General features: G+C 44.9%; 1 pseudogene; it reads left to right on the forward strand.

The window, feature by feature from the left end:
* LOC114097316 (melanocortin-2 receptor accessory protein 2 pseudogene) lies at nt 1–5,789 on the forward strand (annotated as a pseudogene).
* The last annotated feature ends 1,048 nt before the right edge of the window (nt 5,790–6,837 follow it).

Consider the following 6,837-nt stretch of genomic DNA (forward strand, 5'->3'; position numbering starts at 1 on the left):
ATGAGCTCGGAGGAGCCTTCCCGAGGCTTTTGTCCTGTGGTGGGTCCACATCTGGGCATACTGGGCAGCTCTCTGGGTGGCTCTCCACATCTGCAGATGCCCCTTCTCTTCTCTTTCTTGGAACACCATCAGTCATATTGTGGCCGTGATAAAGAAGGTGGCGGTGTTACGCCCTCACCCTCATTTGGTCAGTTGGAGGAGGAGGAGGTTCACTCAGTGGTGAAAGGGTGCCAGGTTTCTGTCCTCTTGGCTAAAAGGCTCAGGGGTCACTCTAGTTAAACTGGGCTAACTGGGCTGCACGAAATAACCACACAAGAGACACAAATACCTTTTTCTTTGGGGTTGCTATGACGGCTCCTCTGACCTTAAGGGTCCGCAGAAAGAGAGAGAGCAAGGCACGTGCTGACCCCTTTTATTGAGGAGAAGCTATTCAAATGAGGCAAGGGGTCAGGTTTCAGGGGCTGAGTCTATCTTCATGATGTCCACTGTCAGCAGGTTGACTGACACCTGGGTAGGCCACACCCAAGGGCACAGTAAGAGGAGGGGACACAAACAAGGCACTTCCATGGAAGATTCTATCCTAAACAGGGCAAGGGGTTATATTACAAAGGAACAGGTGAGCATAGCTTCACCCATGGGGCTGTAGCAAGACACACCCATTTCTGTGACTGAGCGCCTCAGCACCCAGCTGGGGAGTGTAACTCAGTCACCCATAAGGTTGGCCTCCCACAAAACGGTGATGTTTGATGAGAGAATTGGTGCCATCAAGATATGTAAAGCATCGGCAGGGGATGAGGAAGGGTTTTGGTCGTGTGAAATATGAGCACCCTTGCCGGGTGCAGTGGCCCATGCCTATAATCCCAGCAGCTCAGGAGGCTGAGGCAGGAGGACCCCAAGTTCAAGGCTAGCCTCAGCAACTCAGTGAGACCTTGGCTCAAAATTAAAAAAAAAAAAAAGTTGTAGATATGGCTCTGGGAGCACCTCTGTGTTCAATCCCAGCACCAAAAATAAAAGTAAAAAAAAAAAAAATTAAAAAAGAAGACCCCTTGACTTTAGCTTAAAATGACTGTCATACACAGTGGCACCAGGAGCAGAAGGAGCCTAGTGGCTGCACACTATGGGTCCACCCTCTGCCCGGGAATGGTCCCTGGGGTCATGAGGACATCTGAACCCAGACACAAGATTTTGTTCCCTAAGTCTCCATTTCTGTATCTACGAAATGAAGACCCAGTTATTGTGCCAATATGTGGTGCACCTCAGCAGGAAGCCTGGGACAGGGGAAAACGTCCCACATGGAGCAGGGTGGGTCTGGACCCCGGCCCTAGTTGGCAGGAGCCTGGCTTGGATGACCCATCCTGACCTCGGGCAGATGACTAAACGAGGTCAGTGATCAAAGGAAAAGCAAGTCAGCGCACAGGGATGGCAGTTCTGCAGGTGGATGCCAAACCCTGCCACAGAGCGAGCACAGCAGTAAAGGGTGTCAGAGAACTTACTGGTTCCCAGTACATGAAAACCTTAAGTCCCCAGGTGAGGTGGCACACAGTGACACACGCCTGTCATCCCCGCAGCTCAGGAGGCTGAGGCAGGAGGATCATGAATTCAAAGCCAGCCTCAGCAACAAGAGGCACTAAGAAACTCAGTGAGACCCTATCTCTAAATAAAATACAAAATAGGGGTGGGGACGTGGCTCAGTGGTCCACTGCCCCTGAGTTCAGTCTCCAGTACCAAAAAAAAGAAAAGAAAAGTTATGTAGACTACTATACTGTGATCTACTAAGTGTGCTATAGAATTGTGTCTAAAATGTACAAACCTTAATTACAATGTGTCTTATTGATGAAAAGAAATGTTAACATTCACCTGGGCTGTTGGGAACCCGGCACTCACAGCCTTGCTCAACCCTGGCCTCCACAAACCCCCAATTTGTAAAAAGTAGAAAATCTGACCTCAATAAAGCAAAATGCACTAAAACAAATGACGCCTATAAATATAAATACAGAGGGTTTCAGTGGGTGCTCAATTTGCACTGGACGCCATGCCACGTACTTCACACACAGCATCTCACAATGACTGAGCAGAGAATTTTAACTGAACAACACCTGGGAGGGGGTGTCTGTTCTCACCTGCCACCAGAGATGGGGTCCCCATTGCCAGTGCAATAGTGATCCAGATCCCGGTACTAAACATCACGGGATGGGTTCTCAGAAAACAGAGGTCTTATCTCTCCCTAATTATGCCTCCCCCTTTACTTCACCTCTTGGAGCCTACTGTCTCATCTACAAAATGGACATATTATAGGAAAGCATTCATGACCAATTCATTTCTAGTTATAGTGGTTATAAAGATTGGTGCAAATATGTAGAAGAACAAAACCAGATCCCTACCTCTCGCCTGGCACAAAAGTCGAATCTAAGACTTAAGAATCAGACCAGAAACTCTGCAACTGCTAGAAGAAAACATATAGCTCAACATTCCATCATATTGGTGCAGACATTGAGTGTTTGAACAAGACCCCTAAAGCTCAAGAAATAAAACCAAGAATCAATAAGTGGGAAGGCATCAAATTAAAAACTCTGTGCACAGCAAAGGAAATGATTTAGAGTGTGAAGAGAGAATCTACGGAATGGGAGAAGATCTTTGTCAGATACTTCTCCAACAGGGGATTAATATCCATAACATGTAAAAAACTCAAAAAACTTAACACATACACACACAAAAAACCCAATCAATAAGAGAGCAAAAGAACTAAACAGATATTTCTCAAAATAAGAAATATGAAGGGCTGGGGCTATAGCTCAGTGGCAGAGTACTTGCCTAGCACGGGTGAGGCACTGGGTTCGATTCTCAGCACCACATGTAGATAAATAAAGGATCATTGACAGATATATATATTTATGTAAAAGAAATACCAACAGCCAACAAACAGGAAAAAAAATGATTCCACCTCTCTGGCAATCAGGACAGGCACATCAAAACTACATCGAGAGGTGATTCTGTCAAAATGAACCCGTGTTATGTACAACTACACTGTACCAATAAAAAATTAAATAAAGATGGCTGTGGTCACTGGACTCACCTCAGAGAGGGGCAGAAAGACAAGTCAATTAGATTCGACAAGCCGATACAGAGCCCACACCACAGGGCACGTCTACGTTTTTCTCACTTTGACTTCCTCTCCCCCTCCCTCCCCCACTTTTCCAACCTTGCCAGGAAGAGAGGCCCAGAGTGGAGGCCCAGAATGGAGGCTTGAAAGTTAACATTGTACTTACCTTGCTATGCTCAGGAGCCTGTATCCCCAGGACTGGCACCTGAACTCATAGCTATGAGCTAAAGAATTCTAAGGCAAGCACAGAGTTCTCCCTTTTAACAGGGGTCACCATCAACAGGGCAGTTTTCAATCAGCTCCTTCCCACTGAGAAATTCCCAGGAGTGCTGTCACCTTTGTCCAGGGGTCAGTTCAAAGCAATCATTCATTCACCACTCCCAACAGAAAAGAACTTAATAGTGAAGGCTTTATTGTTACTTCCAGGTCACAAGATTAGCAGAGTCGGATCAAAGAGGAGGCACTCTCAGTGGCTCAGGCAGAGGGGACCTTCAGAGCCACATGCCTCTCAGGGAGACGTCCTATGGCCACAAGGAGCACAACACCCCACCTTCCCAGTCCCAGGGGTCAGCGAGCTAGGGCTTGGTCCTGGCTCCTTCCAGGGGTAGGTGGTAGAATCTCAGGGAAAAGTCACAGAGGTAGCATTATATTTCTTTTTATTACTGTAGATTAAGCTAAAAGGAAAATATCAATTCAACTAGGATTGAGAACCATGGTTTATGGAAATGTACATTGGAACACCTTTGGGAAAAAGGCACACACATCTTATGACCCAAAATTTCTAGTCCAGAGTGAAGAATTCTCCACCAAGACATACACAGAAAGGCACACTTAAAGGCGCACTACAGATTTATAAACCCACACCAGAGATTTTCCAAATGCACATAAATATATATGTGTGTGTGTGTGTGTGTGTGTGTGTGTGTGTAAAGAATAGGATAATTTTGATGAATTCATTCAATGAAATACTACACAGGAGCATGAATCCCATGAGCCTTCTGAGTAAAGGAAGCCAGACACAAAATACAGCCCAGGTGTCCAACCACAGAAAAATGGAGAAAGAAGATGGGTTTATTACAAAAGAAATTTTATTCAGCAAAAAATGTTGAAATTATGTCATTTGTAGGGGAATGGATGGAACTGAGACCATTGCCTTAAGTGAAATAAGCCAAATACAGAAGGTAAAGGATCATACTTTCTTTTCATATGTGGAAGCTAGAGACGAAAAGAAAAAAGAAAGGTGGGAAGGGTGGGGATCTCATAAAAATCAGAGGGAGACCAGCAGAGGAAAGAAACAGGGTGTGAGAGGAGGGTGGGGAGAGGGAGCATTGGAAGTAAAATTGGCCAATTTATATTGTTCTATTGTGAGCCTGCATGACCATGTAACCACAAAATCCATCATTATGTACATCTATAATGTGCCAGTTCTTTACTTGTGAGGGGAAAATGTGGCTGTAAAGCTGGGCTCAGAGTATATGCCTTGTAATTCCCAGCAACTCAGAAGGCTAAGGCAGGAGGATTGCAAGTTCAAGGCCAGCCTCAGCAAATTCATTAGACCCTGGGCCATTTAGTAAGATGCTGTCTCAAAAAATAAAACTCTGGAGCTGAGGTTGTGGCTCAGTGATAGAGCATTTGCCTCACACATATGAGGCACTGTGTTCAATTCTCATCACCACATATATAAATAAATAAAATAAAGGTCCATCAACAAATATATATATATCTCAGTTGGGCACAGAGGTGCATACCTATAATCCTGATGGCTGATGGCTCAGGAGGCTGAGGTAGGAGGATCACAAGTTCAAAGCCAGCTTCAGCAACAAGAGGCACTAAGCAACTCAGTGACACCCTGTCTCTAAATAAAATACAAAACAGGGTTGGGGATGTGGCTCAGTGGTTTAGTGCCTCTGAGTTCAATCCCCAGTATCCAAAAAATAAAATAAAATAAAACTCTGCTTCTGGTTGCCATGTCCCAAGTCACTTCCCCCCAACACACTCATCCACCATGATGTCCTGCCTCACCTGGGGCTCAGAACCATGGAGTCAGTGGACCCTGCCCTAACCTCTGAAACCCAACGCAGAGTCTTTAGAGAAAAGATTTGGAACGAACAACTTTGTGTCAGACGTTGGAAACTCCAGAGCCAGACAAGGTGTTTTCTCACCAGGGGTTCAAGGAGTGCAGGTCTGTCTCTGCTGCATCAATGGAACACTTGGAGAGGCCTGCATCTTGTCACCACACCACTGCCATCAACAGCAATGATGAAGCCATCAGGAGCAGTGGGCGGCCACAGGAGGAGCTGAAGAGGCTCATGCAGTTTGACATCCCCAGCTTTGTGAATGAGAACTACTTCTTTGGAGAGGATGACCTTCTAATGGGGAGGGGGTTGTTAGTTTTGTTTTGTTTTGCTGGTTTTTGTTTTTTAATACAGGGATTGAACCTCAGGATGCTTAACCACTGAGCCATACCCACAGCCCTTTCTTTTCTTTTTTCTTTTAAATTTTAAGACAGGTCGTCAGTAAGTCACTGAGGCTAGCCTCAAATTTGAGATCCTCCTGCCTCAGCCTCCCAGGTTACTGGGGAATTACAAGTTCATGCCCCCAAGTCCAGCTTGATCTTCTGATTTCTAAACCACCTGTTTTTCTAGAAAATAAGCCAGTTTCACAGACCTCCCCAAAAGACCCCGACTGAATATATACTCTATATCTTCCTTTTTTAAAAAAGGAAAGAAAAGAAAGAAAGAAAACAGAATTTTTTATTTTTCTTTTTGTGGTGCTGGAGATCCAACCCAGGGCCTCATGCATGCAAGGCAAGTGCTCTACAACTCAGCCACATCCCCAGCCCTAGAAATAAAGGACTGGGTAAGTAACTCTGTTGGTAAAGTGCACCTGGATTCAATTCCCAGTACAAAACAAACAAAAAGAAGAAAAATTGGGCTGGGTGTGGTGCACATCTATAACCCCAGCCACTTGGGAGACTGACGCAAGAGGATGGGGAGTTTGTTGCCAGGGTGAGCAACTTAGGGAGACTTTGTCTCAAAACAAAAATAAATTAAAAACTCTGGGGGTGCAGCTCAGTGGTAGAGTGCCAGCCTAACTTCATAGAGGCCTGGGTTCCACCCCAGTGCTGGGGAGGTGGCGGGGGGCAGAAAGAAAATTCGTTGTTTTCTCACTGCTGAAGTTTTGAGAGTTCTTTACATATTTTGGGAACAAGTCCTTTGTCCGCTATGATATAGGACACTTTGTTTATTTATTTATTTATTTATTTACTTACTTACTTACTTATTGGTATTAGGGCACTGAACCCAGCTTTGCCAGAGTTACATCCCAGCCTTTTTTGTTTTTCATTTTTCATTTTGAGACAGGGTCTGGCTAAGGTGCTTAGGGCCATGCTAAGTTGCTGAGGCTGGCCTAGATCTTGCCTTCCTCCTATTTTATAAATTGTGTCACACATGTGTATTTGAGTTTAGTTTAGTTATTTTATTAGAGTAACACGGTTGCACATAGCATCTGGCTCTGCCATATTTTTCCTTAGTTATAATTGACGTTTTCCTTTAGATTTTGGCTCAGCCTGGGAATCATTTCTGACATGCTCCTTTCAGATCCCTCTGCTTAAAACTGTGTTTCCAGTCCACACACAGGACGTGTCCTCCCCTCATGTACGTCTCCTTCAATCTGCTCCAACGATATCTCATTGTTTTCAGTTTGAAAGTCTTATACCTCCTTGGTTAACTTTATTC

This window comes from Marmota flaviventris, chromosome 18, assembly GCF_047511675.1.
Source record: "Marmota flaviventris isolate mMarFla1 chromosome 18, mMarFla1.hap1, whole genome shotgun sequence".
In the NCBI taxonomy this organism is placed as follows: Eukaryota; Metazoa; Chordata; class Mammalia; order Rodentia; family Sciuridae; genus Marmota; species Marmota flaviventris.